Source organism: Lepisosteus oculatus, chromosome 18, assembly GCF_040954835.1.
Source record: "Lepisosteus oculatus isolate fLepOcu1 chromosome 18, fLepOcu1.hap2, whole genome shotgun sequence".
Taxonomy (NCBI): domain Eukaryota; kingdom Metazoa; phylum Chordata; class Actinopteri; order Semionotiformes; family Lepisosteidae; genus Lepisosteus; species Lepisosteus oculatus.
This window is the reverse complement of record NC_090713.1, coordinates 14,042,940-14,065,787: the sequence shown is the minus strand read 5'-3', so window position 1 is coordinate 14,065,787 and position 22,848 is coordinate 14,042,940. Positions and strand designations below refer to the sequence as shown.

The 22,848-nt window shown below is 39.6% G+C and overlaps 1 pseudogene; it reads left to right on the top strand.

Annotated features, from left to right (window-relative positions):
* The first annotated feature begins 6,946 nt into the window (after positions 1-6,946).
* On the top strand, positions 6,947-21,412 carry LOC138223993 (uncharacterized; annotated as a pseudogene).
* The last annotated feature ends 1,436 nt before the right edge of the window (positions 21,413-22,848 follow it).

Below are 22,848 nucleotides of genomic sequence, written 5' to 3'. Positions count from 1 at the left end.
AATATAGAAGAGAAAGCAAAAGCTGCTGTTTAGGCAGTAGAGTTAATTTCTTATTAACATGTGTGACTGGCTGTTCAAAGGACACTGGATCTGTTAGAATGACAATCAGATGAATCAGGAGCCTGAAGACACTGAAGCTCTTGATGATTCTCCTGGTGTGTTTATTGTTACATAGAACAATAGAAGCACAATCATTGAAGACTGCAGTTTTCAACACTGACCAAAAGAGGGAGACAGATCACCGATTCCTGCACTGTTCAATAGTACATTGATAAAGCCACCAAAACGCATTGCAGTTCATTGCAGACTGTTGGCATTTGTCTCCTCTGTGCCAATGGTTGAATTTCTTTCTAAGCACCTAAAGAAGGATTCCTGAAATGCCCTGAATTCAAATATTTTTAATAATTAAACACAGTATAAAATATACAAAAATATTTTTAGGTATAACATAAACATGTTTGCAAATTCTATAATGTATTTTATACACTTAATTCAATTGTGTTCATTTGAAAATAATTGGTCATGCACTCCATAACAGAAGGAAAGCTCAAACACAAGATCGTAAAGCCCAGTTTATAAATCTGAAAGTCTGTGTTAATAAAAGAACAGTGATGTAATTGAAGTTCTCATCTCACACCTACAGTCTCTCACTGTCTCTACTGTCTGAGCTCATAGTGACCCTGTGTAATATCCCAGATCATCCTGAGCCCACAGTCCACACTCAGTCAATCAGAACAGTGTGTAGATGGGGTTTGATTGACATAAAAAATTGGTGTAATGCAAGAATTTAATATTTATACTATTTTTAAACAACAGGGAAAATAAAAGTTTCATGCACGTGTTCAAACATGAAAACAGAATTAATAAAGTGGGATATTAAAAGTTTTTTTTCAAATTCATACTGTATTCTGTTACTTGTAGTCATTATTAGAAATCCTCAGTCTTATCCATAGTTATTAATTTCACATTAAAGACAAATTTATCCCATTTCTTTCTGATATACTGAGTTTATTTAACTAAAATTCTGGAGGGAGGACAACAACCACGCTCAATCATCCCCAGCCGTCAGCGATTAGCAATCACTCCCTTCATCCTTCCTCCACCGAATGCTATAAATACCAAATGCGATATCTCCCTCTCCCTTGCGTGCGACTTTGCTTCTCACCTCCACCCCAACTCCACCTCTGCAGCTACCCCTTGGTTACTTTGTGGGGGGTTCCTGACCTCCTCGTCCTATGTCCAGGAGGTCAGCTCTCAGCAAAGCGGGTTAAGCCAAATATTCACTCCACAATAGTTCATCAAGCCTCAATTTTGGGGCGTTGTCATTCTTTCAGGACCCTATGCAGACAACATGATCCGGGGTAAGCGAGGAAAACATGGGGAAAAAGGCATGCAGGAGTCAGGAATGAAAACAGGGGGTGTGTCCATGGTGCACTGGTGTTCGGGGGCAAACAATCCAGAAATAAGTCCAAGGGGGCAATCCAAGAGAAGGCGAAAATCCCAAACCGGGCTGTCCATCCAAGACGAACAGAATAAAAACGGGAACCGGGTCGGAACAGGCAGGAACAGGAACTTAAAAGCTTGACAGGACCAGGCGCTTCCAGGTCCCGGACTTGCCTGGTCCAGGAACCAATGCAGAGCCCGGAACTGAGTGAGCGCCTGGCTTTTATAGGACGGGGGACAGGAAATGGAGGCAGGTGCAGGGAATGAGATCTAAACAAGGAAGGGCTGGAGCGTCCTTAAGAGGAGGGATTTATGAGCGTGACACATTCCTCGTGAACGTGGCATTTGTTTGTCATGTTCATAAATATTGTCATGTTTATGAAATTAGGTCTTTCTGCAAATTAGGCAGTTTCCCACATTCTGAATGCCTTTGTTTAGATACAACATGTGAATTCAATAAGTAAAAAATTATACAGGTACAGACAATTCACAGAGTTTAATATATCGTCTATCATTGATTTACAGTACAAGAAGTGAAACACAATTCATCTTTTTTCATGAGTTTCAGGTCTGTGATTGTAGTTTAGATTTGTGATTCAAGAGATTTTCAGTTTTTAATGCCTGAAATACATTATTACTTTCTTGCACTTGAAAATAATGGCTTTTTTCCATATGTACCTCAAAACTTTCCTATTTACACGTATAAATGAATGGTATTAACTACAAGTAATTCTGCAGTATTCCAAAGTACAGTATACTACATGATATAGACACTTTGTTGAATTCCAAGTAATGTGTCTAATTTTGTTTTTCAAGCATTTCTTTTCATTGAGTTTTAAATCAACTCTGTTATAGGTGTAGAAGGTTAAATGCCAGTAAAACCTTCGAGGATGATATAGACCGTGACATTTACCGAAGCATCAGTATTCAGTACCCTAAGGCAGTCATTGCTGAGAAGCAGATTTGGCAGTAAGTACTGTTGTCAACATTCCTGGATACAGTACATCTCCCTCAGATGTGAACAGCAGGATGTTGTACTATAATTGTGTTTGTTCTTCCTGGTAAAACTGCTTCAGTCCTCACTTGGTCTGTTGAGGATTGATTATGAACTTCAGCTGTCAAGCCTCTCCATCACTTTTCTATGGGATTCAAATCTGGGCTTTGACTGGGACTGGGACACTCAAGGACATTCAGTCTCTTCTTGACAGACCTCTTCAGTGTGGCTCTGGACTTGAGCTTCGGGTTATTGTACTAATGAAAAGTTAATTTTCTACTCATTTTTAATTTATTGTGTAAGTCAAATATGATTTCCTCTAGAATTACACACTTTACTTAGTCCATTTCTACCCATACAAATGAGTTACTGTATCTATAGAGATTAGAATATTGTCAATGTGTGAACAATGACTACAGGCTCAGATACAGACCAGCTTTACAGTGGCATTTCGAATCACTTCCCTCTTCCACACTGAGCAGCAGGAGAAGCAGGAGTCTTATCTAGGGGTCTAGGTGATATGATGCACATTCAAGGACATAATGATGAACGTCACTATACTTAAAGACAAAAGTAATCTTCTACTGATCAGTGCCTTTTGCACGCTTCATCCCTAATTTGGTCCAAAACCTAATTCTTCTTGATTATTTGTCACACTGCTTTGACATTTATGACTTAACATCAAATATCTATTAACGAGAAAGATGTATTTATAAGGAAGTCAAGCTGCTCCATTTTGATTACACACAGGCAGTGACCATGGCATAGCTTTGACTTACAAGCAACCTGGCAGAAATATAAAAGTAACATCAGCCACCAGTGTCTGAGCACCTTAAAGTGAGAAACATCTGCTGCCTCATTGTACCTCATTGTGATTTCACTGCTGGTGTCTGTGTAAGAACAGTTCTTTCCCTATGCAGACGACACAATCCGAAGAAGTGGGGAAACACTAGGAAAACGTCATGCAGGAATACGGGGCTGAAAACAGGGGGGCGTGTCCAAAGTGCGCTGGTGCACGGGGGAGGTGTGGCCAAGGCAAACAATCCAAAAGAGTATTCCACAGAGGGAATCCAAAAAAACAAGAGTTAGTCCATAGCCAGGAGATCCATCCAAACAAGGAATTAAAACCATGAACCGGGACGGAACCGTCGGACAGGGAACAGGAACGGGAACAGAGATTAAAACCTGAACGGGACCAGGCGCTTCCAGGTCCCGGACTCGCACGGTGCGGAAACCAGATGCAGAGCCAGGATGAGCGTCAGCGCCTGGCTTTTAAGGTGGGCTGGGAAAAGGGATCAGGTGCACAGAATTAAGTCTAAAGTGAAAGGGCTGGAGCACCCTTAAGGAGGGGGGACTATATTCGTGACAGTCTGGTTGTCAAATCTCTTCATCTCCAGTAGAATCAACAATAGAATTGACTTTCACTCTCAGGTGTGGCCAACAGTGTATCTTCAGGCTCTGGTTAAGTTGCTTTGAGGTGTAACTCAGTCTGTATTTATTTATTCTTACTGCCCTTTTAATCACAACTCAACAGACAGTGATATCATACTGTACATATTTATAAGAATAGGAATCTGTTGTATTGCAATAAAATGATAAATTCTCATAATTTTCATATTCACCTCCTTCACACTTTAATCTTCACAATTGAAAGGATAGAAACACCATACATACAGAATGTACAGTATAAGAACAGGTTTCAGATAAAAATGTAATCAAGTCACAAACCATAACTTCTCAAAATCATTTATCAGAAACCTCGTAACCTCAACAAATACAATATGATCTCGACCAATTTTGCCTTATCATGTTCTTGTTATAAATCTTGTCATGATCAATTGTTTTCTTCATGGCTGTTTTAATGCTAATCTTAGTCCATTCAAAGACAAAATATTTTCTAGAATTGTTGCTGACGATTTGCATAGAAGAGGCACTTTGCATTGGCAGCACATGCTTCAGTGCTCTGGGAGTGTTTATAGCCCTGTGAGTTTAACACTTCATGACTGAGAGCTGCCCTTCATGGCAACAGAACCCACAGCAACAATGACCTTCATCACCATCTTCATCTCTGTTCTCTTTCTCTGTTTTCAAGGTAAGAATGGTATACAGTAGAAAGAATTTGTAACAGAAATACTGTATGTAAACAAATATTGTACTACATATTTGAACAATATTCTAGTATAACTTTCAATGTTTCTTGTTCTTTTTTGTTCCTTTCAGAATCCACTGGGCAAGTTACTGTGACTCAGACTCCAGCAGTAAAATCTGTTCTCTCTGGACAGACAGTCACTGTGAGCTGTAAGACCAGTCCTGCAGTTTACAGTGACAGCTATGGTGAATGCATGGCTTGGTACCATCAAAAATCTGAAGGAGCTCCTAAACTTTTGATTTATCTTGTAAATAAACTAAACTCTGGGACCCCAAGTTGTTTCAGTGGCAGTGGATCTGGGATTGACTTCACTCTGACCATCACTGGTGTCCAGCCTGAAGATGCAGGAGATTATTACTGTCAGAGTTTGCACAACATCAACAGTAACTGGCCAAACACACAGTGTTACACACCCGTACAAAAACCTCCCTCAGCAGGACTGCACAGTGACTGCACTGCTGCAGCTGGGACCTCCTGCAGGTGCTGAGAGAGAAGACAATGAAGTATAACTCAACTGCACACAAACACACTGAATTTCATGAATGACATATCTGCAGTAATATGGAGTTCAATTATTAGACACAGTGGCTCCAGCTATATTCATTCCCCAGATAAAACAGGAACGAACAACATCATATGACAGAAATCTTTATATTTAAGATATTGAAGCCTCCTTTAAACTATTCTAAAAATACAGTACTCTAATACTACTAGCACTGAACAAAATAAAATTCCTATTTTTGATTAATGATTGATTCCCATAAAACACAAGGGTCACTTTTGTTCATACCTCAAGTTCAGGTTTATTGTCATGTGTACCTGAGTACAATGAAATGCTTACTTGACTGTTTCCCCACATAACACATGACATTGTTGGAGACAGGAACATAATGGAATGTGTGACAACAGCATAATAGTATAAAATAAAACAAAATAAAACTGTGGTTTGGAGGAATATGGATGTAATTAATACAGAACACAATAGCGGTAGTATAAATTAGAAGTAAAACAGCTGCAATGTCCACAAGCATTCAGACAGCAACACTGTGCAAAAGCCTAGCAGTACTGTGATTGGCTATAAGAAATATCTGCTTGTGATAGTTTTCAACGTACTGTAAATACCTGCGGTGTCAATGTTGTCACTAGGGACGTGTGAGAATAACTGCTCAGACCCTACGCGGTGCTGAGAGAGTAGTTTGAATGAGTTTGGTGTCCAAATCCCAGAAGCAAAAGGAAGAATACGAGGTCGGGGTAGGAAGGCTGGGTCGGGTTTCCGGAGTGTCAGGTCAAGAGTATCCAAATACAAAAGATGCTAGACAGAGACGAAGTCGAAGCCAAAGCCAAAGAGCCAAAAGGTCAGTACAGAAAGGTATGTGCACAAGAGAAAGTCAAAAGTCGAGCTCAACACTGAGCGGGCACTGAGAGGAGTGAGAGGGTATAAATAGGAAAAGGTGTGAGAAGTGATAATAGCTTAACTAGTGCGCAGGTGTTGACGGACAGAGGTGCACGCGGGAATACGGTTTGTGACATGCGGATCATGCGGCCTTGGCACATTAAAATTGCAATTGCAGAATAATTACAGTGCAAGGAGTTTTTAATAAAGCAAAACTTTCCTCTGGAGGATCTTCAAAACCCAACACCAACCTCCATCTTGAATTTTCTGTATATAACGAAACCACTTCAGCAGACCGGTGTGTGAAAGTGTGAATTCTACCCTCCAGCAAGTGGAAAGAACAGCCCCCTCAGCGTAGCCTCCCTTTGCTGTCGACTGGAGGCTACAAGTCCCTGCTCTCTTCTACAGGGAGCTGCTGTCCCCTGCAGGCTGAGCACAGGCTGTGTGAGAAATTCATCCTCCTGGGTTGAGATCGTGAGGAGAGCAGGGTTGTAATGATAATGCTCTCCCGACAGTCCCCAGCAGAGGGAGATATTGTACAGAGTGAGATGTTATGATCTCTCCCTGGCCCTCACCTACTGGGGTCTCCTGTTGCTCAATGTCTTTCTTAAATTCAGTCAGGGATCAGACAGAAAGCCCCTCTATCTCATCTTTCAAAAAAAATGTGACTATTGAATGATACAGAACAGAGGAAAACTATCTGTCTATTTTCAAGTCCTACCTCTGCTCACTGCTCAGATCACAATGGCAGCTCTGGCACAGGATTTATATACAGGAGAATAAAGCGCTTTGCATATCAGAGCCACACTGTTTTAATTAACAACTACAGCAGCTGCTCTTCTCCATTTTCTACAGACACAGAAAGACAATTTGCATAGAAGAGACACTTTGCATTGGCACCACATGCTTCAGTGCTCTAGGAGTGTTTATACAGTAGTCCTGTGAGTTTAACACCTCATGACTGAGAGCTGCCCTTCATGGCAACAGAACCCACAGTAACAATGACCTTCATCACCATCTTCATCTGGACTCTTCTCATCTTTGTTCAAGGTATAATTTAATACTTGGGTAGTTGTTGTCTTAAACATATTTTTAATTTGTGATGGAAGATATGGCTATTAACATATTATGTACAAGCTTTACAGAAATGTAAAAATAGCTAAAATAAATTAAAGCATTCTAGTTCTTGAATTATTGCATTTCCTGTGTTTTATCTTGTTTTCAGAATCCAGTGGACAGATTACTGTGACTCAGACTCCAGCAGTGAAAACTGTTCTCGCTGGACAGACAGTCACTGTGAGCTGTAAGACCAGTCCTGCAGTGTATGGTAATATCCGCCTAGCCTGGTACCAACAGAAAGCTGGAGAAGCTCCTAAACTCCTGATCTATGATGCATCTTCAGACTGGGATCCCAGAGCGTTTCAGTGGCAGTGGATCTGGGACTGACTTCACTCTGACCATCACAGGAGTCCAGGCTGAAGATACAGGAGATTATTACTGTCAGAGTTTCCACTATCCAAGCAGTACCTATGTGTTCACACAGTGTTACACAGCCGTACAAAAACCTCCCTCAGCAGGGCTGCACAGCTGCAGCTGAGACCTACAGTACTGCAGGTGCAATTACATGTTTATTTTAGTACTATAAGAGACCTTTTCACAAAGTTACAGTATTCAAAGAACTGTGATTAAATTATTTATCATTTGAATCATTTTGACTGTGAAGCAGGGGAGAGAGATATTGATTACATATGCCATCTCTGATATCCAAGGGGTTTTATTTTCCTGCAACTGAAAAGTGTCGTGTTTGAATAATAAAGATACAAAAAAAAACATAGATATAGGAAGAGAAAGAAAAACATAAGTAACACATATATCCAGAATACAATATGATGCTTCATTACTTGAATTAATCTCAAAGAGTGCAAAAGGCAGGATACACTCTGGATGTGAAGCCAGTCCATTGCAGGGCAGACAGACACAAACACACCCACTCACAGTGGGGTCAATTTCCTCAGCAGCCAGTAATTCTACCAGCATGTCTTCGAACTGTGGGAGGAGACCAGTGCACCTGGACGAAACCCACCAAACACAGGGAGAACATGCAAACTCCACACAGTTAGCACCCAGGAAATTGAATCCAGTGCCCCAGAGTTGCCAGGCAGCAATGCCATAACTCAAGAAATCATTCCTACAAACTGTATTTTTAATCACACTGCTCACAGAATGACAGGTGAGCTCAATACCAGACTGTAGTGCTTTTTTTAGAAATAAACATTTTGAAAAACCCTATTTTTATATTTCTTTAAAGTCTTTATCCTCCTCTGTTTACAGTTGAACACTTCAAAGATACAATGCAATGATACAAAGATGTAAGTGTAAGATTATATCTCCTGGTAATAATGAAACACCACTGGTCCATTTAAGAGTTAGTTGGATTTGGATAATTTTTATTTCTTAAACTTTAGAAAAACCTAAAGAAATTATCCTTCAGTTTTATCAGCTCAGGAACACTGTGAACCAGTTGTCTCTCCCATCCTCGTGGGGGCACTGTGGAGTTGGCTAGTTCTGGTTGCTGTGGAAACGCAGTCAGACAGGAAGCCTGCTTCACCTGTGGATCACCACGTCCTCCCCGTCTCCTGGTGAAGCAGGCTGTATAAGGTCTGGCTCTGAGCCACTGCCTTGTTCCTGGCTGTGTCTGTGTTTCTCCTTGGACTATCGACCTGATTTGTCTTAACTTTGGCTTTGAATTTTCCTTATATTTCACTCAACTGAGTACCTGCATTGCTTCTCTTGTCCTAATACATCAGATGTTTCCCTGTTCCTTTGATGTGTCACTCCAGCTCAGAGCTGCGATTTTTTCCTGACTCCAGTTCTTGACTGTGATTTGCCTGTTTGCTGCTCCTGCTTGCTGCTCACCAGCTGACCTGTTCCAGCTCTAGGGTTCATCTTATGACCTACAGACCTTTATTACAGTTCCACCTTAAACAGCCTCATTACACCCATAGGTCTTGTTTCTCTGTGCCTGGATTCCATGTCATAGTTATGGGACCCTCATATAAGTCAGATTTAACCCCCCTCTCCCCCTGTACAAGAGAGAGGCCCTGCAGAGTGTCCACTACAAGAGCTGGACTGAATTCTTCCTGGTCTTCAAGGAGAGGTTCTGGGAGAAGGAAGGGATCCACGGGGGCAAGTCCATCACGGATCGCCCATCGATCTTTATTTCCTATGTGAGCGAAGCGCTCAAGAGCGGGGTCGGGCTGGTCTGGTGTCTCACACCTGGTCAGACGAGCCTCTGTTCTTCCTGAAGAGGAGCGACAAGGCCTGCCAGGGGCTGGTGCTGAGTGACCTGGCTGCCATCCACAGCGCGTGTGTGTATGCGCACATGTGTGTTTTCCTATAGCTCCGGCTTTTGTTGGTTTGTATTCGTCTCTTTGTACTTTCGTTTGTTTGTGTGTTTATCCTGTATTTAGCCATTACCTTGTCCAAACGTATTGTATCAAACTCTGTGTTCTTTTGTACCCTGTTACTTGTGTCTACTCTCGTTTTCCCTTATTGGTATTCGTAGTTCACTTGTGTATTTGTGTGAAATTTTGTGTATTGAGTTAGTTTAGGTTGTTGGGTACATTTTGCACGCGTAGTTGATTTTTGTATTAGTTACACTACTTTAGTATGGGTGAGTGCCGTTTGTCTTGTATGGTTTTGGGTAGTCAGTGAAGGTTAGCTAGGGTGTTTGAAGAAGCCGAAGACTGTGTGTAGTACTTTTGTAGTTAGGTCAGCTTTCCCTCACTTTCTTAGCCAGCTCCATTTTGTTTGTTATTTTCTTTCCTTTGGCACCACTCTAGTTCCCTCTCCCTGTGTGTTATTGTGTCCTATATGTACAGTACCAGTCACTTATTCACCTTAAAATAAATCACTTTTGCACCAACACTTGTTGTCACACTTCCTAAGTCCCTTATCAGAACCCACCTGCATCTAAAAACTATCCTAAGTGTTACACCCCTTTACCCCTAGACACCTGGGGTTGTAACACCATGTGTGGATCAAGACTTGCTGGAAGTCCGCAGTGAGGGTGGTCTAGCGTGTGAACGACAAAGCTGCTGCCGAAGCCGTTGCTCAGTACAGTAAACCCCCCAGTATGTCTCTTTTTTCTATTTTCATATGATTATATCTTGCTTGAGACCAGGGTGATAATTTATTTTAATGTCAGGACAACCATGGAGCATGTTTATCTCCTGGAGCTGCTTCATGGGGAGCATCGTGGAAAAAAATTAAATAAAACAGGAACACAACTGGTGCTAAGAAGGGTTGCTTGGGTCTAAGATTGTTTTCATGGTTTGTGATTTCTGGAGACGGAAAAATGTATTGGCTTAGGAATGTACATTCAATGCATACATTCCTTTTGAAACACAATGGATAGGAATGATTTTTCAAGCTAGACGAGTATGTATAGAGTAAGTACTGTATGTATTTATAATGAAGAGGTTCCAATAAATGTATTTTCACTGAAAACCAAATCACTTTCATGCCACCAGAGGGCACACTCTCTCAGAGTGTGTCCCTGAAATCAGAGAGGTCCTCTTCAATGTCTCACTCTCCAGCCCCACACACAGAGCCAAGTGTTGCTGTAACCAGACTCTCCACACTCCACTCCATTCCAGGTGTGTTGAGTGAAATAAGGGCTCAGCTGGTTGTGTCTCATTCTCTGATCCTTATAAAGCTGCTCTCTGTCTAGTCCTGCTGTCCTGGGAGTGTTCATGCTAAACTGCTCATCTTGCTCTGTCACAACACACAGCACCAAACCTGTGTTTTCAGCTCTGACTGGCTACAAGTGCTGCTGAACCCAGGAAGACAATTTGCATAGAAGAGACACTTTGCATTGGCAGCACGTGCTTCAGTGCTCTGGGAGTGTTTATAGCCCTGTGAGTTTAACACTTCATGACTGAGAGCTGCCCTTCATGGCAACAAAACCCACAGTAACAATGACCTTCATCACCATCTTCCTCTGGACACTCCTCATCTCTGCTCAGGGTATAATTTTATATTTGGCCAGGTGTTGATTTAAAAAAGTTTTTTTATTTGTGATGGAGTATACAGCTTCTAGCATATTATTTAACAGTTTTTTTCAATCTTTGAAGATTATAGAACGTTATTGTAGAATATTATTAAAATAAGCTTTACAGAAAAGTGTAAAATAAAAAAATGGAAATCAAACTTTATAGTTATTAAATTCCTGTAAAAATTGTGTTTTGTCTTGTTTTCAGAATCCAGTGGACAGGTTACTGTGACTCAGACTCCTGCAATGAAATCTGTTCTTTCTGGACAGACAGTCACTGTGAGCTGTAAGACCAGTCCTGCAGTGTATAATAACAACTACCTACAGATGCAGCCATTCAAAATGGGTGTGGTATTTCGCGGCATACCCCGGTGGGCGTGTCGCGGTGTCACGCGGTGTCACGCAGTGTCACGTGGTTAATCGCGCGTCATTTGACGCTCTGCCGGAAACTATCCAGCGTCACCTTGTAAAACCGCCAGGGGGAGCTTAACCTCTCATGTACAGCATTTGAGCCTTTAATTTTGAACTGTGTATTACAGCATGTTAATCATCAGTCATTAAAATGTTGGTATATTTTATGAAAGCAAGATTGCTCAGTTGGACAAAAGTACACAACCTACCTTTATCAGAAATATTTATGCATCAAAACCTTTACTAAAGATATTACTAATAGTATTAATAATGGATGACTTTGGACAAGCTGTATACTCAAAGTATAATTTCTTTAGCACATTTCTACAAGCACTTGGAATCTGTCCAAGCCATACTTTGTCAGGCATTTTGTTTTACTTCAACGGGCATAAAAACTTCCTTGCTTTTAACAGGGCGTTTCATAATTTCTAACTACGAAAATGATTTAAAATGCAACACTTATCATTCAACTAGAGCTCAAAATATCACAAGGATCCTCAAGAGCACAGCAAAGAGTGTATTAATAGATACTTGTATGTATCAACGCTTTCTTTCCGTATACCAGATTTTATGGAACCACTTCAGAAGTGTGTCAGCCAGTCAGATTCCAGGAATCGGTACTTTAAAGGAAAAATACACACCCGTATTCTTTTTCTCCCTAACGATTTTAAGCATCGAAGTATTTAACTAGCATGTGAAATAGCATGTGAAAAAGTGGTAGTTTTAAGCTTTTCTGCTAATATAATATGGAATCGCGTATCTAAAGAATTTAATAACGATATGATTATATTCGTGTACTGCGACAGGGCTGTGTAGGGCTGTTTCGCCTGCCTGTTCATGTGAGCTGTCTTGTAGCCTACTGGTTTACGTGCCTGACTAACAATGCACAGGTTGTGTGTTCAAATCCAGCTGGTGCTGGACTTTTCTTTTAACAAACATTTCTTCGAAAAAATAGAATAGCGATATTATGGACAATCAATTGACTTTTATATTTCAAAATATCACAACATGATCGATTTTAAGTCATTTTTGATAACAATGAATAGTCACCTTCTTCCCTTCTGACAGCGGTTCCTGCTTCTATTGTGTGTGTGTGTGTGCAATAGAGTAAATTTTTATAGAGAAATGGAGGCTGGACAGTATGCGTTACAATATAAACATTTATATTGATTTAAATCGTGTTCTGATTTAAATCGCAAATGCGTGTTTAATTATGTGTTTTTTAATCATAATCAGGCTAATGCATTTCTACATTTCTGTATGAACCAGCTTAGAGGTTCATACAGAAAGACAGCTTGTGTTTAAATTGAGTGTAAGTTAATTTATGCTTCTAAAGTCATGGTCAGCATTTATTATTGTACTGTGCTGTATACTTGTTCTGTGCCTAGTCACATTATTTTATAGCGTTTTTATTGCGTTATTAAATCCGGTGGCGCTGTGTGTTAGTTTCCTGACTCCCATGTCACATGGTCTGTGATTGAATCCCATGGAACTATGACTTTATGTTTTAACAAACATTTCTTTGAAAAAATGAAACGTTTCCCTTGGTCAGAGATTAAATAAAACCTCACTCGCACCAAACAAATTTATATTTCTAAATATCACAACATGATCGAATTTAAGTCTTTTTAATAACAATGAACAGTCACCTATGCGTTACAAAATATACATTTATATTGATTTGAATCGCATTTTGATTTAAATCTTAAACGCGTGTTTAAATATATGTGTTTAAAGGCGATATACTGTATAAAAGCGCTGATTCTTATGGAGTGTGTTTTATTTATTTATTTTAAATAAGCTGATAAAGCTTAGACTAACTGTATTCTAGCCTGTATTACAACAGAACACTGGACAATGCAACGTAAATTGCAAAAATGCACTTGGAATCTGTCCAAGCCCTCCTACAAAACTTATTTAAACTGCGACACTGATCATTCATCTCTAAATAAACTTTATTTTATATAGCATTTTAAGCGAATAGGTAATTAGATTGCTCATAAACCTAATCGCTTTTTCTACATAAACACAGCGTGATTGCTCTCTGAAAATGCTTTTCCTTTATATTTAGGCTCAGATTTCAACTATAGATCGTATTATTATAAACTTTCTTGGAAAAATGTATTTTATGTAAACCATGTTTGCTATTAATTCATTTAGGGCTAAAAAACGTTCATTGTCTTCCAATCGAGTCGAGTTGACATTGGAAGCTTGCCACACCCGGACTGTTAAACCAACGCATTAGCAGGTCAAAGCCCATTGAGGGTATTGAGCCAGTATTGGCTTTAGTATTAGCCATTCAGAACATTAAAGTGCCCCTTTTCCATTCAGCGGGTGCCTGAGCCGCTGTGTCCTATCTTCTGACAGTCGCCGTTGTGAATGTCTGTAGAGTGCATCTTATTTTTAGTACTACAGTGCCTTGCGAAAGTATTCGGCCCCCTTGAACTTTTCAACCTTTTGCCACATTTCAGGCTTCAAACATAAAGATATAAATTTTTTATTTTATGTGAAGAATCACCAACAAGTGGGACACAATTGTGAAGTGGAACGAAATCTATTGGATTTTTGAAACTTTTTTAATTAATAAAAAAATGAAAAGTGGGGCGTGCAAAATTATTCGGCCCCCTTGCGTTAATACTTTGTAGAGCCACCTTTTGCTGCGATTACAGCTGCAAGTCGCTTGGGGTATGTCTCTATCAGTTTTGCACATCGAGAGACTGAAATTCTTGCCCATTCTTCCTGGCAAAACAGCTTGAGCTCAGTGAGGTTGGATGGAGAGCGTTTGTGAACAGCAGTTTTCAGCTCTTTCCACAGATTCTCGATTGGATTCAGGTCTGGACTTTGACTTGGGCATTCAAACACCTGGATACGTTTATTTGTGAACCATTCCTTTGTAGATTTTGCTGTATGTTTGGGATCATTGTCTTGTTGGAAGATAAATCTTCGTCCCAGTTTCAGGTCTTTTGCAGACTCCAACAGGTTTTCATCCAGAATGGTCCTGTATTTGGCTGCATCCATCTTCCCCTCAATTTTAACCATCTTCCCTGTCCCTGCTGAAGAAAAGCAGGCCCAAACCATGATGCTGCCACCACCATGTTTGACAGTGGGGATGGTATGTTGAGGGTGATGAGCTGTGTTGCTTTTACGCCAAACATATCGTTTTGCATTGTGGCCAAAAGGTTCGATTTTGGTTTCATCTGACCAGAGCACCTTCTTCCACATGTTTGGGGTGTCTCCCAGGTGGCTTGTGGCAAACTTTAGACGAGACTTTTTATGGATATCTTTGAGAAATGGCTTTCTTCTTGCCACTCTTCCATAAAGGCCAGATTTGTGCAGTGTAAGACTGATTGTTGTCCTATGGACAGACTCTCCCACCTCAGCTGTAGTTCTCTGCAGTTCATCCAGAGTGATCATGGGCCTCTTGGCTGCATCTCTGATCAGTCTTCTCCTTGTCTGAGCTGAAAGTTTAGAGGGACGGCCAGGTCTTGGTAGATTTGCAGTGGTCTGATACTCCTTCCATTTCAAGATGATCGCTTGCACAGTGCTCCTTGGGATGTTTGAAGCTTGGGAAATCTTTTTGTATCCAAATCCAGCTTTAAACTTCTCCACAACAGTATTACGGACCTGCCTGGTGTGTTCCTTGGTCTTCATGATGCTCTCTGCGCTTTCAACAGAACCTTGAGACTATCACAGAGCAGGTGCATTTATACAGAGACTTGATTACACACAGGTGGATTCTATTTATCACCATCAGTCATTTAGGACAACATTGGATCATTCAGAGATCCTCGCTGAACTTCTGGAGTGAGTTTGCTGCACTGAAAGTAAAGGGGCCGAATAATTTTGCACGCCCCACTTTTCATTTTTTTATTAGTTAAAAAAGTTTCAAAAATCCAATAGATTTTGTTCCACTTCACAATTGTGTCCCACTTGTTGGTGATTCTTCACATAAAATAAAAAATTTATATCTTTATGTTTGAAGCCTGAAATGTGGCAAAAGGTTGAAAAGTTCAAGGGGGCCGAATACTTTCGCAAGGCACTGTATATTTTTGTATTAGATTCCCTATTAATCAAACTCTAAGAGTATGTATCGGCTTGTCCCCTCCTCCCGCCCCTCTCTGTGTGCAGTGGAGCCTCCTGTCCAGCCAGCACGTGTCCACAGACATTCACAACAGCGACATACCATAAAACGTTTGCACATATAGTTAAATTATTAGTTGTTTTTCAGGAAGTTAAAAAAAACACTTGAATTACTTATCCAGTCTCTCGAAATAAAGTTATTTTTCAAGCAATGCAACAAACGTCGGGCAATGTGTTTTTTTTAATTCAACATTGACAGCCACATCTTAAATCTTGTCAGTCAGGTCTTTTTTTCTCTAGTTGAATTGTGGTTTACACATTGCACGACTTTAAAAGCTAGAAAGATAGGTTTCGATTCACATTAGCTGGCGAACCTTGTTAACAAAAAAACTAATAATAATGTAACATGCCACTGTTTGTTCATGAACAAAGTTAAACTGAGATTTCCTTAGATACGCGATTAAAAAAAAAATTTGAATCCACATTCCATAAGAATCAGCGCTTTTACAGTATATATTGCCTTTAAAGGTGGCTTCTCAAAACGCTTTACAGGATAAAAACAACCAAAACAGCAACAACAACAATATTGTATTTCATTGCACTTTGAAAACCAAGTAATAACTTAACTATATGTGCAAACGTTTCATACGTTAACTATAACTTAACTATACGTGCAAACGCCTGTGTACCCATAAGTATCTTATTTGCCTTGAGTCCTGGCTATGTCTCTCCCCCTCCATAGCCATCTCTCCCTCAATTCAATTCAATTCAAGGTGTTTTATTTGCATGACAGATGGGTACAAGCAGTGTTGGGTATGTATATTTTGATATTTACACCCGGCGCGGCACCGAGGGAGCGTCTGCATTTATAACTTAGTTTTTAAAATTAGTCAAGCAATATGAAGCATCTCCTTTTACTTTTAAGTCCCTTAAATACATTGAGCACAGCTTTCTCACCACTTAAGATTGCTTTTGATACCGTCCTTACACAAAGCAGAAGGGAAGCAGAAGGGAAATCTTAGTGCCTGAGCATAAAAAGAATAGGAGCATACTGCAACGCGTGTGAAGTCCATAAACGATATTAATTTTGGAACTTAAACATACAGTATATGGCTGGTCTCGGTACTTTAAAGAAAACATACACACCAGTATTCCATTTCTCCCTAAACATTTTAAGCATCAAAGTCTTTAACTAACGTGATACCAGAGTCAACAAGCATACTTTTAGAATTTGATTAAAAGGGAATATAATATGGAATCACGTATCTAAAGAAATTAATAACGATATACTGTAATTATATTCATATTGCAAAAGAACTGCAACGGACATAAAAACTCCCTTGCTTTTAACAGAGCGTTCCATAATTTCTAACTACGAAAATGATTTAAACTGCGACACTTATCATTCACCAAGAGCTCGAAATATCAAAAGGATCCTCTAAAGCACAGCAAAGACTGTATTAAAAGAATCGCGTATCTCAAGAAATTAATAAGATATAATTATATTTGTGTACTGCGACAGGGCTGTGTAGGGCTCTTTCACCTCTGTCTTCATGTGACTCGATTCCAAAGCCATTTAGCAAAGAGGGGATGAGAAGAGTGACAAACTAGTATACGGTAAAGTACTTCAGATCTTTTTTTCTGAACCGGGGAAAATCTGATCATGTTTCTCTATAACAATAATAAAATACATTGCCACACCCGGACTGTTAAACCAACGCATTAGCACGTCGAAGCCCATTGAGGAGCCGGGCGCAATAACTGTTTTGTCCCTTGATTTACTGATCTTCATTAATTACAGAAATCGAGTTCCTCCTCTTTCCTCCTTTTTTTGTCGCCCACAGAAGAGGCTGGAGCAGCACTGTCAGACCTGGGCGCTGACAGTCAATCTGGACAAGACCAGAGTTATGGTTTTCCAGAAAAAAAGCCAGACCCCCATTAGTCTTCCTGAGATCGTCGGATTATGAACGAATAAAAGCATCTTATTAAAAACGTGTTTGCTTTTGTCTGGGTATTTACTTTGTAATCTGTGGTTTACATCTACTGTATTGTTTTGAGATGCCACTTTTAAAGGTGATATGTAAAATAAAGTTTTTTATTATTGTTATAGAGAAACATGATCAGATTTTCCCTGGTTCAGAAAAAAGACGATTAAAATCTGTAATCTTTCCAAGAAGTTTCTGCTTTGTGCTAAGACATTAACGAGTACAACCCCCCTCTCTGCGGGATGGCTGGCTGTGACGAATTAAACCGGTTTCACGGGTATTTTCAATGTAGGAAGTACAGTAGGACAGCACAAAAAAAAACAGACATTGTGTGGTACAGCACGGAGCTCAGTCAATTCAAACAAGTTCAGTTTCAAAAGAACTGCAACGGACATAAAAACTCCCTTGCTTTTAACAGAGCGTTCCATAATTTCTAACTACGAAAATGATTTAAACTGCGACACTTATCATTCACCAAGAGCTCGAAATATCACAAGGATCCTCTAGAGCACAGCAAAGACTGTATTAAAAGAATCGCGTATCTCAAGAAATTAATAAGATATAATTATATTCGTGTAATTCGTATAATTATATAATGCCAGCAAACTCTTGTTTTTATGTCCACTATAACTACGCTGGGCAAATGCCCAGTTCATCTGGCATTTTCTTTTACGCTGTGGGCATTCTCCTGGTCTGTGTCTTCTAGGATATAATGCCAGCGAACTTGATTTTATGTCCACTATAACAGACAAACTCCTTTGCTTTTAACCGAGCGTTTAATAATTTCCTAAAATGAAAATGATTTACTTTATTTCCCTCACGGGATCAATAAAAGTATCTATCATCTGTCTAAACTATGGGACAGAATTCTGGGGTCTCCCCATACCAGAGATTATGGTAGGGCTTCAGAATGGTGATTGGCTGACACCATCTGACACCCCTCTGATTGGAGAAAAAAGACGTGCTGGTTCGCTATACATACAGTACTGTACCAGGAAGAGGATTTCTTTCTGTTCGAAACGTGTATTTTAAAAGTTTAAGAAGTAAAAACCTTACAGCGTACACAGATTTCGTTATCTTTGTCTTATGCATAATAATGTTCACCGCTCTGTCTAGCAAATTAATAATAAACTTTATTTTATATAGCGTTTTAAACGAATAAGTAATTAGATTGCTCATAAACCTAATCACTTGCTTTTTCTTTTTATTTAGGCTCAGATTTCAACTATAGATCGTATTATTAATAACCATAATAACAACCAACCAACAAAAACAACCATATAAACATAATACCAACCAAAAACATAGATAACAACCACAATACAAAATCAAATAGATCAAACCATTATACTCTCGCAAATTCCTCCAATTATCATAATCCCGCCCCTTATGCAAAACCAAACCCTCCTCCCATCCCAGTTTATCCTCTTTATCATCCTCAAAATCTACCTCGATTTTCAACTTAAAGCATTACTGCTTACTGGGTTTTTGAAGGGGAGGTGTCTTTCACTGGAAATCTCGCCTGCTTCTACTTTACTCAACCCCCTCTCTGCCGGAGTGCTGGCTGTGACGAATTAAACCGGTTTCACAGGTATTTTCAAAGTAGGAAGTACAGTGTTAAGTGGTAGCTGGGCTCCTCCCTCAATAGAATCGCTTTAACATGCTAATACGATGGTTTAACAGTCCGGGAGTGGCAAGCTTCCAATGTCAACTCGACTCGATTGGAAGACAATGAACGTATTTTAGCCCTAAATGAATTAATAGCAAACATGGTTTACATAAAATACATTTTTCCAAGAAAGTTTATAATAATACGATCTATAGTTGAAATCTGAGCCTAAATATAAAGGAAAAGCATTTTCAGAGAGCAATCACGCTGTGTTTATGTAGAAAAAGCGATTAGGTTTATGAGCAATCTTATTACCTATTCGCTTAAAACGCTATATAAAATAAAGTTTATTTAGAGATGAATGATCAGTGTTGCAGTTTATATAATTTTCGTAGGAGGGCTTGGACAGATTCCAAGTGCATTTTTGCAATTTACGTTGCAATTTAGAGCTTTCTGGCAAGAGGAGACACCCAAATTATAATGTAACATGCCACTGTTTGTGCATGAACAAAGTTATACTGCAATTTCCCTTAGATACGCGATTAAAAAAGAAATTTTTTTGAATCCCCGGCGGAACACACCCATAAGAATCAGCGCTTTTATACAGTATATCGCTTTTAAACACATATATTTAAACACGCGTTTATGATTTAAATCAAAACGCGATTCAAATCAATATAAATGTTTATTTTGTAACGCATAAGTGACTATTCATTGTTATTAAAAAGACTTAAATTCGATCATGTTGTGATATTTAGAAATATAAATTTGTTTGGTGCGAGTGAGGTTTTATTTAATCTCTGACCAAGGGAAACGTTTCATTTTTTCAAAGAAATGTTTGTTAAAACATAAAGTCATAGTTCCATGGGATTCAATCACAGACCATGTGACATGGGAGTCAGGAAACTAACACACAGCGCCACCGGATTCAATAACGCAATAAAAACGCTATAAAATAATGTGACTAGGCACAGAACAAGTTTACAGCACAGTACAATAATAAATGCTGACCATGACTTTAGAAGCATAAATTAACTTACACTCAATTTAAACACAAGCTGTCTTTCTGTATGAACCTCTAAGCTGGTTCATACAGAAATGTAGAAATGCATTAGCCTGATTATGATTAAAAAACACATAATTAAACACGCGTTTGCGATTTAAATCAGAACACGATTTAAATCAATATAAATGTTTATATTGTAACGCATACTGTCCAGCCTCCATTTCTCTATAAAAATTTACTCTATTGCACACACACACACACAATAGAAGCAGGAACCGCTGTCAGAAGGGAAGAAGGTGACTATTCATTGTTATCAAAAATGACTTAAAATCGATCATGTTGTGATATTTTGAAATATAAAAGTCAATTGATTGTCCATAATATCGCTATTCTATTTTTTCAAAGAAATGTTTGTTAAAGGAAAAGTCCAGCACCAGCTGGATTTGAACACACAACCTATGCGGTGTTAGTCAGGCACGTAGACCAGTAGGCTACAAGACAACTCGTATGAGCAGGGAGGCGAAACAGCCCTACACAGCCCTGTCGCAGTACACGAATATAATCATATCGTCATTAAATTCTTTAGATACGCGGTTCCATATTATATCCCTATTAATCAAATTCTAAAAGTATGCTTGTTGACTCTGGTATCTCTTTAGTTAAAGACTTCGATGCTTAAAATGTTTAGGGAGAAATGGAATACTGGTGTGTATTTTTTTCTTTAAAGTACCAAGACCAGCTATATACAGTACTGTATGTTTATGTTCCAAAATTTATATCGTTTATGGCCTTCACACGCGTTACAGTATGCTCCTATTCTTTTTATGCTCAGCTACTAAGATTTCCCTTCAGTGGTAAAATTCAATATCTACAACGGGCACAGTAAAGACGTTTACTGTACAGTAAGTCTTTCTACGACAGACCAACGGACCACGAGTGCCCCTGTCGGTCAACCAATCACGCACCGCGGTACCCCGCGTCATCTTACGTCATGATACGCGACACCGCAGCCAATTACCTGCGGTACGTGTCTGTACCGCTCACTTTGAATGGCTGCATCTGTAGCCTGGTACCAACAGAAAGCTGGAGAAGGTCCTAAACTCCTGATCTATAATGCAACTAATCTTTATACTGGGATCCCAGGGCGTTTCAGTGGCAGTGGATCTGGGACTGACTTCACTCTGACCATCACAGGAGTCCAGCCTAAAGATGCAGCAGATTACTACTGTCAGAGTTGGCATTACCCCAGCAGTAAATGGGTGTTCAAACAGTGTTACACAGCCGTATAAAAATCTTCCTCAACAGGACTGCACAGGGACTGCACTGCTGCAGCGGGGACCTACTGCAGGTGCACTTACAAGTTTATTTTAAAACTATAAGAGATCATTTAATACAGTCACAGTATTCAAACAAGTGTGATTAAATGATCTCTTGTTTCAATAATTTTGAGTGTCAGGCTGGAGAGATACTGATTACATCTGAGATCTCTGATATTCAATGGGTTTTACTTTTCTGCTTTGAGAACTGTGTTCACTGGTGGCACCAAAAATTCCATTCATCCATTTTCTAACCACTTTATACACAGGGGAGCAAGGTCAAGATAAACACTCTTGCAAAAATAAACATTTTGGTTGCTAAGAATGTTTTTATGGTGTGCTTGATATAACAGATATAGATACAAGAACAGAAAGAAAAATCCTAAGGAATACATATACAGTATACAGAAGTTCAGGTAGGTCAGGGAGCCTTTTTCAGGTGCATACCTCCACGGCCGAAACGTTGTGTTTTCTTTCTTCTCTTTTCAGCCTGGAATGAACCTATTACTTGTTCCATGTATACAGAATACAATGTGATGCTACATTACTTGTATAACTTGCAAAGGGCGCACGGCAGGATACACTCTGGATGGGAAGCCAGTCCACTACAGTGCAGACAGATACAAACAGACACACACTCACACACTCACACTGGGGTAAGGTTTCCAGCCTGCAGCCTGTTATTCTACCAGTATGACTTCTGACTGTGGCAGGAGCACATGAAGGAAACCCACATGAACACGGAGAGAACTTGCAAACTCCACCCAGTCAGCACCCCGGGAATTGAATCCAGGGCTCCAGCACTGCCAGGCAGCAATGCCATAACTCAAAAAATCATTCCTATAAACTGTAGTTTTACTCAGACCGCTCTCAGAATGACATGTGAGTGTGGAGCTCTTGTCAGCTTCATGATATTCATTGAACTGTGTATCACAGCTCTCTAACACTGAAGTCTCCTGCCCACTTTGTCATTTTACACTCTGCTGATGCTGAATTTTGTGCCCTTCATTCAATACCATACTGCAGCACTTCAAAAAATGTTAGCAAAATCCCGTTTTGTTTATAATTTAGATTTTGAAAATTTCAAAGATATATTTCAGGGTTATATCTGCTTGCACTATTGATTCATTACTGTCCTTCATACAGTTTTTATTTCTTATACTTTAGAAGAAGCTAAAGAAATTCACTTGAAGTTTTATCAGCTCAGGAACACAGTGATGTCTGGATCTGGCTGTTAGTACAATGTACCAGTTGTCTCTTCCGTTCTTGTGGGGCTGCAGTGGAGTTGGCTAGTTCTACCAGTCAGGCTGGTTGCCGTGGAAATGCAGTCTGACTGGAAGCTGGTTTCACCTGTGGATAACCACGTCTTACTGAACTTCGGTCTTTAAAAACAATCTTGCACAGTTTGA